This window comes from Otolemur garnettii, unplaced genomic scaffold, assembly GCF_000181295.1.
Source record: "Otolemur garnettii isolate 467f Iridium unplaced genomic scaffold, OtoGar3 scaffold00019, whole genome shotgun sequence".
Classification (NCBI taxonomy): Eukaryota; Metazoa; Chordata; class Mammalia; order Primates; family Galagidae; genus Otolemur; species Otolemur garnettii.
In genome coordinates this window covers 21,571,686-21,581,999 of record NW_003852414.1, presented here as the reverse complement: position 1 = coordinate 21,581,999, position 10,314 = coordinate 21,571,686, and positions in this window count along the sequence as shown.

Below are 10,314 nucleotides of genomic sequence, written 5' to 3'. Positions count from 1 at the left end.
TTGTATATCGAAATACAGAAACAGCACAGGAAAACATGGTGTTATACTCTTAGGGGACCAACCCTCACATGCATCCTTCATCACTGGCCAAACCTTCACCTCTGGCATGTGACTATAGTATCTGCACATAGTCAGGAAAAATTGATAATCTACTGATCCCTGTAATTTTGCACACCTATTTAGGTAAAGCAGCAGTGATTTTCCCCTGGGGGAATACTGATCCCACCTCTTTTCCCCACACTTCAGAGACACTATGCCAAAAGATCTTCATATTTACTTTCTTAAAAATCTTACCTCATTTACTCTCCTAAACTCTTCTCAACCAGACTTTCATCTCAAAGCTTTTATCTTGCTCACCAAAGTCCTCTGCCCTGGTAAATCCCACAGGCAGTTTCAATCCTTATCTTCATGTGTTCTTCACTGCAGATTACTCACTATCTGGGCCCTGAGCCACTTTCTTCACTTTGTTTCAGCACCAACACTCTGCAGCACCCCACCACCCCAAGCAGCCAGCAGCCACCAACATCAAGGCAAGACCCTCCATCAGCAGGAGATTAGAGCTTTCTGAAGGCTCAGATGATGGTTAGCATTTTTGAGCGATGACATATTTTTAATTAAGTTTTATACATTTTTTAAGACATAATGTTCTTGCACATTGATAGATTACAATATGGTATAAAATAACTTATATATACACTGGAAAACCAAACAATGAACATGACTTGCTTTTTGTGGACATCTGGTGCCAAACCACCACAATAAACCCAACTCCATTGGGCAGCCTCCGGAAAGGAATACAGACTTGGTTTACCATGACCCCTGCACATTAAAATATCCAGCTCCATCAACCCCAAGGAAATGCAGTTTACAACATGCAAATGTCCATATGGATTTCCAGTTAGCATTTTAAATGTATTTCTTGATTCTTCCACCCCCACCCAGTACTGCTTCTCCCTAGTTATTCACATCTTCACAATCCATCCTCAACAGCCAAGGTGAAAACTTTGGAGCCATGCTTCCCACAGTGCTCACATCCAAAAATATTGCAAGATTTTCTGCCTATAACTTAAAAGGTCTTCTCATTGGACCATTCTTCACAGTGGCACCACCACTGCCACCTCTACAATTCAACACTACCCTACTCCAAGTGCCGGTTCTTTAATCTCAGCTGCAAAAGACAAATGAAACATTCTCTTCCACGTTTACCCACTATGATTAATTTCCCACACAGAAAATGTAGTTGCCTTTTAATTATTTAAGTGAGTTGTTTTGTTTTGTTTTGTTTTGTTTTGGCTTGGTGCAGTGTCTCACGCCTCTAGTCCTAGCATTCTGCGAGGCCAAGGCAGGAGAATCACTTGAGCTCAGGAGTTCAAGATTAGCCTGACCATCTCTACTAAAAACAGAAAAATGAGCTGGGTATGGTGGTGGGCACCTGCAATCCCAGCAACTCAGAAGGTCAAGTAGGAAGATCACTTGAACCTAGGAGTCCGAGGTGGCTGTGAACTATGATGATGCCACTGCACTCTAGCCCCAGCATAGGTGACAGAGCAAGACTCTGTCTCAAACAAACACACAAAAATTTAAGTGATTACTTTTTAAATTTCTGTGGACAACACCCCCCAGTGGTTTCTCACTGAACTCTGCAGCAGTGATTTTCCCCTGGGGGAATACTGATCCTACCTCTTTTCCCCACACTTCAGAGACACTGTGCCAGGTCTGGAGACATGAGAAAGGGGTGTCCTGCCCTCTCATGAGTAGGGATCAGAAATGCAATAAACATCCTGCAATGCACAGCACACCCCAAATATCTATACTGCTGGTGTTGGGATGCCCTGCACTACAGGGGGTGACCCCTCTAGTGCCCCCCCCACCCCAGCTCACTCCTCTGGTGCGTTTCATTCTCTCTCCTTCCAACATGCCAACAGTTCAGCCACAGGGCTCTTGCGAGTCCTGTTTCTGCTCCTACAACTCTGACCTGGATTTCACACAGCTCATCCATCACTTCATCTGTTTTTCTAATAAAGCCACCTCTTCTGTAAGGCTTCCTCTCTCCTCCCCTCTCAGCCAGCATCTCCCTGGCACTCATCACTTACTCTGCTTCAGTTTCATACAGTGCCCCACGAGTGATGTGGGTTTGTACTGCACAAATCCCCTCACACATGGATCCTCTTCCACCTCTGCCACCCTTGTGATAGCAAGACCAACCTACCCTCCCTCCTCCTCAGTCTGCTCCAGGTGAAGACGGTCAGGTGAAGACCCATGTGATGATCTGCTCCCGTTTAATAACTAGTCAGTACATTTTCTCTTATGATTTTCCTAATAACATTTCCTTTTGCTTTTCTCTAGCTTACTTTATCAGACAAATACTGTACACAATACCCATAACATACAAAGCGTGTGTTCACTGACAGGACTCATTCAGGAAGTAAAATGTCATTTATGAAGTTCTCCTTCCTTGTATGACAAGACCTGTCCAAGGTGTTATCAGAATTTGTTAATTTGATTTTAGTATGCTGAAAACCATTTTTTGATGGTTAATTTTCACAGAAACATGTTGACAGTCACAATTCTCAATGACAAAGTTTTTCATTAACTTATGAATGGCATGAAGATATAAATAACATTCTGAGATTTTTGCTGGGGAACAATTGGTCATTTGCAAAAAATAATACTGATAAAAATTACTTTATCGATCTCTCCTAGTCAATAGCCTAAAACGAACGGTGACCTTTTCTTCATTCAACAGTTCAAAATAATTGGTTTTATACTAAAACAAACTGGCTGAGAATGTGGCTCTATATTAATCTTTATTTGAGAGCTTCAAAGCAACCATGAAAGGCTCAAAATATTCAGAAATCACTAGTTATTATAAAATTAGGCGAGATGCTTGACATTACTTTTCTTCATGTGTCTGTAAATTAATACTAGTGATTACTCTGTATCTTTCCTTGTGCACATGTCAATGGGACTTATCAAAACATTAACATATTAAAACCTTAGAATGACTTCACTTTATATATCTATAGAGTTAGTTTTCTACCTATAACAAATGCACAGCTCCACAAATTATCACTAAAGAAATACATCTGAAACCATCATTCATTTCAATAAAAAGTATCTTACAAGCCCTTCTTATACTGCTTCCTCATTATTTGACGTCCCCTGCCACTTAAAGATACCCTGTGTTAATCATTGCTGAAATGTTCTTTATAGCCCTCCCATGTAAGCTTTCATAAAAACACTATGTTTTAGTTTTGCCCATTTCAAATACACAAAGGTCGAATTTGATAGAATGTATTATTTAATTTAGTTTTTGTCTTAATATGTGTACTGTGTTTACAGACAGCATTCTTGCTATCAGAAAGTCTGCTCATTTTAATTACTGTGTTGTATCACACAAATTATTTTTTCTTTTTGCTGATGATAAATATTTGGATCTGTGTTAATCAGGACCGGCTCAGTCATGCCAAGGTAACAAAATTCCCAAAATCTAAGTGGTCTAACTCAGTGAAGGTATGCATACTTCTCCCTCAAGCTTCATGTCCACGGCAGGTTGACTGGTGACTCATCACTGGAGTTGCTATACTTACTCCAAGATCAGTCAGACAGAGCAGTTACTATCTGGAATATTGCCTGGTGCAGCCAACAGTGGGGAAGAATTGGAACACAATTGCCAAGATGTGCTAGCTCTTCAAGCTTCTACATGAAAAGACATGTCACTTCTAATTACATTTCATTGACAAAAAAAAAAAAAAAAAAAAAAAGAAAGAAAGAAAGGAAAAGAAAGCCACATGCCCTGCATGACCTCAAAGAGCAAAGAAGGTAAAATCTCCTGAGAAGGAGGGAACTGGGCACTGGGGGAGAGTGACACAGTTTACCACGGACTGTCCTTCATTCCTCCAAATACTTGGTTTCTCCAACTTCATACAATGAGTGAACTCAACCCTCATGCTAATGGAGATAAGTGAAATTTCTGAACAGTTTCTGTTTTTACATTCAAAGTCCAGGATCTTTCATAATGTGAGTTAACATCTACGTCAGAATAGAATGTGATTCTGCTTGATACCAAGAACTAAAGAGTTTTGTGAAACATAAATGCACCCAATACACAAAGATGGAACATGAATAAGGCAATGGCAAGAAACTCTTCATCTGTATAGGAGAGAATGGTTGGTCCCTAACAATTATAAATCTCCCTAGGCAGATGTGAAAACCTGTGTCCAGATTCAGAACGGGTAATGTTCTTTGACTAGGCTCTGATTCTGAGCTCTGGCTTCAGATGTCTGCTCTATTTATCCTACATAGGCTTTAGATCCTGCCACTTGGAGGCCCTTAATTTTTTATTAGAGTCTTTGGCTTTATCTGAATAAACCTTTGTAGAATATCCTGTTTACTCTGTGGCTTTCTTAGCTAATTTTCTCTTCCCAGGAGGTCAGGGGATCCCAAGAGTTGCTTCAAATTTCAAACAGCTGTGTGTGTGCTGTAGGCTGGGAATTCCTTTAACAATATAATGCCTAACTTACCCCTTCACCTTTGATTCCAGTCAACTCCACATTTTAATAGCCTGATACATGGTCTTTTTTTTAGACATATTTCTTACATTTGCCATCATTCTATTTTTTTATCCTTACTCTTCTCTTTCTAGTTTAGATACTCAACCTTTCAACTACTTTAGAGAGATTCATCATAGAGAGCCACATCTTTAATCTCTTCTTAATAAGAAACTTCATAAATTTATAAGATGCATTTTCAGAGTTGTATTATGCCAATCAATGGTGGTAATATTTGCTTTGAATTGCCAACAGAATAAGTTTAATAGAGACTAAAATTCCCTTGAAAGTTCCAGATGAAACTAACTTGATGTAATTCCTGAAATAGTGAACAATAGTGACTTAAAACAACAGTCATCTATTTAAGTCATAAATTTGCTGAGAAGTTCTAATCTAGGCTCGGTTTGGCTGGTGTGAGTCTTGTGTGTCTGCAGACAGTTTCCAGTTTGAATGGGGGCTACTGGTTCCTGAATGGCCTTCCTCATCTGGTAGTTATCCGGGTTTTAATTGGAACAATAGAAATCATTTGGTATATCTGGCTCATCATTCAGGAGAATGGTTTGTTCACATAATACCAGTACTGCAAGAGTGACAAGCTCTAATGCTCAGAAGTGTTTTTATACTTTCTTCTTGCATAATCCAAATCAATCTGCATGATCAATATAGATTTATGGGTTGGAAAAATGGCCTCTGCTTCTTAATAGGAGTTACTGAAAAGTAATGTGGCCATTTTTTGCAAACTAATATATTGTTTTGCATATTTCAAAATTTGATATTTCCTTAAGTTTTTGAGTGCAGATTTGCATATGAAATAATTTTATAATACTTATGAGTGAGAGAATGATCTTGATTTTCTGCTACCTAAGACACAGACAGTGCCTGCCCTATAAGAGTTCAACATATGATTTTTTAATTTTCCAGTGGGTTTACTGGCAAATAAACTAGTCATTAGTGGAGAAGCATCTGTAGTTTTCAAAATAATAATATTATTTCTTCCTTCAAATTCCATTTGAATTTATTTACAGTTTAATTCTGGTTATTGTTTACCTGGTATGTCCTTTCTCCATCATTTTAATATCCAAATTTATGTATTCTTTTAGATGCATTACTTGCAAATAATACAAAGTTGGTTTAAAAAATCATCCTGAAGTTATCTTTCATCTAGGACAGTTACCCTTTAACTTGTCATACAGTTACCAGCATAGTGTGCTCAAACGTTCTCTTGTCCTATTTGATCTTGACTTTTCTCACCATTTTTTTCTCTTGTTTCTGTTCTTCTACTTAATAATTTTATTTCTTGTTTTTTACTCGATTTTCTTGAAAATTACACACTTCAGCCGTTTCAGTGATTACATAAAAGATTACAACATGCACTTGTCTTTATCAGGATCTAAATTTAATCTGTAATTTATCCTATCCCCAGACAATGTAAGAACTTAGAACACTTTACCTCCATTTACTGTCATCCTATTCCCCACTTTCTGACTTTACGCCTATGTTGTATTCCTGTGTTTTAATTGCATGTTTTAAATACTAAAAAGAAACTGGTACTCATTTATGTACATGTGTGCCATTTTTATTGCTCTTTATTCCTTCTCCCATCTCTGACATGCCAGATGGGTTATTTGTTCTATACTTGAATATCCCATTTTGCACTATATCTACTGAATCACTGTTGCTTATGAGTTTTTTAATTTTTGTCTAAAAATTTCTATTTTGTCTTTACTCTTGAAATTTTACTGGAAAGTATTCTTTGCAAGTAATTTGCTTTATTCCATTGTCTATGCATTTCATTATTTCTGTTGAGAAGTCCGCTGTTAACTAAAATCCTTGCTCATTTGAAAACACTCTGTCCTCCTCTGACTGCTTTTAAGGTATTTTGTCAGTAGTTTTGGAAGACTTTCTATGATACGCTTAGTTATAGAGTTCATTCTTCTTCAATCTCTTCCTTCCTAAAATTCTTAACCTCCATTCTTCCTTTTATAAACTTATTTGAACTCACAGAATCTTGAGTTCACTCACTCACATCTTGAATCTATAATGCAGTGTTTTTCATCATTTTTTGCGAAGTGTCTGGTCCTTACCTTGGTAAAAGTCCCTCTCTTCCCATCTGATTCCAGAACTTGAATTCTAGAGCTTCCCCTAGATCCATTTTCACCATTTTGTCTCTTCACATCTTATCTATATTTTCTTTGGACCTGTCCTTTGACTTATTTTTTCTTTCACTTTTCCTAATCTGTTTATACTTATTCATGATACTTAATTTTAATTACTCTATTTTTCAGTAACATGATTAAATTTTTTACATATAATTCTTACTTTTCCTCTGGGAAAGAAAAAAATCAGGTCTTTCTGTTTTCTAATATATTAAAGATAACAATCTAAAATATAAGCCTAAAATTTCAATACTGAGAACTCTGGAAGATTAGTTTCTATTTTCTATTGGTTTTGCTACTTTTTGTTCATGCTGTTGCTCTTCTTGGGTGCCTGGCTATGTTACATAAACTGTCAGCTATCATATTTTAAAACTGCACTTTATAATAACTTGAAAACTGGGATGATTTTTAATCTTAGCCTAGAAAACAAATACACTGGCTACTCTCAGGTAGCTGGTAGCTACAAAAGTCTAAGAAGCTTCAATTATAGTTTAGAGAACAAAATGAGTCACAGGTAAGCCACACTAACTGCAGTGTGTTACATTTTTAAATGTAACTTGTAAGCAGTGATCCAAATATTCTTAAATCCTTATGAGAGAGTAAGTGGTTAAGATTACTCAATAATTCACCCTCATTGACAAACTGAAGCAGGATTAATGAGTGTATATCTCAGTTCTCCACATTATTTCAGTTTCCACTGCTCTTAGAAACATAATTAAAAAACAAAACAAAACAAAACACAAAACATTTGCTGTGGGGATTGAGGGAGATGCCTTTACAAGATTGCATTCTCTCTGCTGGAAAGATATTTGCTGTTCCATTGGTTCTCTGTGAGGTTCATTTAACAATGTGTAGTAAATCTTTTTATGTCCAGAAAAAGATATGCTAGCCCTAGGCATATTCCTGCAATAGAAAGATTTATAACTATTCAGAATTTGCAACTTAATGGAGTAAAACTTCTCCCCCAATACCCTTAACTGAGAACCAAGTCTACATGAAAATGGTTTTCTTAAGGGATTCCTCATACATTAACAAGCTTCATTACTTCAGAAATTTGATTTAGGATTCTCACAGAAGCAAACAAAAAACCACAAGCTACTCTTAGCATGGTGCTACTCACTAAAGAGCAGGTTTTACTGAGGGATGTCCTGTTACCAAGGATCAATTCATAGACTGAGTATTGACTTCAGAGAAGTATCTGCAGTCTGAGAACGAGATCCCTTTTGTCCATTGGGTGTCTCCATCTGCTGGCAACTGATTTCAATGCCTGGCAGGAATGCCTTACTACTATCTTCTACTTATCCAACAGTGGAGCAGCCTTCCCAACTCAGACAGAAGGGTGTCCATCTGAGTTTCCAAGGCCTCCAGGAAAAGGATGCCACTGCCACCCCTCAGAAACCCTTTCCATATCTCTCGGAGTCCAGCTGGGCCCCTGAATGCAGTCTGTTCACCAGCTGCTACGTGCTATCCACTGATCTGGCCAGAAATGCACTGGCTATTTTCCATTTCAGCAGACTCACTCCTTAATCATTTCTAGAACAGCAAAGAGGGTGTTGGGAATTTCATGTCTAATCTCTCTCACAATATTTAAATTTATCTAATTCCAAAGCACTGAAAAATATTTTTAAAAACCATCCATAGGACAACTCTTAAATCAATTCTACCTGACATACTTGGACAAATCTTTTCACCATAAATTTGTAAGGAGGTAAAAATAGGATTCTCATTTTATTTCTGCTAAGATATCCAGGTTTCAAAATAGGATGAGCTTATTTTTGGCTTCAGATTTATTTACCATGATTATTCTCCTCAGCATTTTCTTTTTTCTATCAAGGCAAAAAATGTTTGTAGCTTGCATATTAAGATCAGAATATAAATATGCTATTATTTTAAGATAATATAAGTTTGTATAACTATTGTTTTGCTGTGGAAAATGTAAGATGTTCCCCGATGCTTCCAGAAATAAATAATATGTATAATATCTTAAAAGGATAAGGAGTGCTAAAGCTTTGAGTTACAGATTTCACATCTCAGAAAATTTATTTTTTACTCATAATATTACTTCTATTCAACAGACAGTGAGACAGGAATGTTATTAGAACAAAATTATTAATTTTAACAACATCTTTTCCACTTTATTTACTACAAAAGCTCCATAAGAGTAGGATTTTTGTTTTGTTCACTGATGTATCTCCAACTCCTAGAACAATGCTGGGCATGTAGCTTAGCATTCTTTACATATAGAACTAGGTTGTCTATGTACATTTTTTCCCTCAAAAGGGATTCATTGGAATTAGATCCTCACAAGATAATTGCTAGGCTTAGCAAGCTATTTACCAAGATGAGGATCTGACATATATACCCAAATTTAATTTTGTATACACATATCAAAAAATTATGAAGCAGTTTTCAAAGTCATTCTTCCAGTAACATAAGGACTCCTGGGTTTGGGAAAGCTACTAAGCTCTATTAAGCACTGAACCTTACAAGGCAGTGAGCCTTTGGACTGTTGACTCCTTCATCAGTGAATAACCTCTTCTCTTGGTAATAAGCTCTTGATGAGAAAAGACTGGTATAGTGAACAAATAATGTGAGTAATCTGATAAGTGGAATTTTATTACCTATTTCTCTCACAATGCCTTTAAAATTTAGAGTATGTCAATAACTTTGTCTCTGAATATCAAATTGAGCAAAATTCCTATTTTTCTGTTTATTATTAAATAATAGACATCAGATAATAAAAGATAGCTTGATCTAATAAGACCAATCAAGGCTTTAATAAACATTTCAATCTTCAAAGTTAAGACTTCTTCCCCTGTCCCAGCATCTCATTCAGATCCAGATAAGAGAGACTCCTGCCCTTATTCCATGCTCACATATTGAAAAATATATAAAGTCATGTCTTTATTAAAGAATATATGGATGCCTCTGTCACTTAGAGTCTGGCACTAAGTACTGGTGAAACTTGATCCATAACCCAAAACATCTCTTATGATTAATATGATTCAGGCCACAGTAAAATACATATTCATATTTGTTCTCCAAACAAAAGAAAATTGTGTCTACATTCCATGAAGAATTAAGGGTTGTATCATTCCTAATGTCAGAGAGGAATACCACTTGGGATTGTAGGCAACAGTTAGGTAGTAGAAATGTTTGAGTAAATTAACAAATAACATAGATGAGGAACATACCCCTGGAAGCATCTCACAAAGTGTCTCCTAGGAGCAAATACTACTACTTTCTTGGCAATAAGTCCCTCATCAGTGGGTTTACCAGTGGTAGTGTCTGCATCACTTACTTTCTCCACCCTAAGGCCATCCCCAGACCCGAAAATGGAAGAGAAATGATGTCAGGCCAAACACCTCACCCCTTCTGTCTAGTAAGAGAAAAATCAAATCTTTTCTTTCAAGAAAGTATTAACATAATTGATTTGTGCATAATGAGGTACTGTTTTCCAGTAATGCCAAATGTCTATCTTGACTTTCTTCATGTTGTAATCAATGGTTCTGGAAGCATTAAGAATTAAAATGGTGACTGAGGAATGTTTTGCAGTAATAAACAGTTCAGAATAGTCTTAAGTATCTTAACTGATAAATGAACAGATA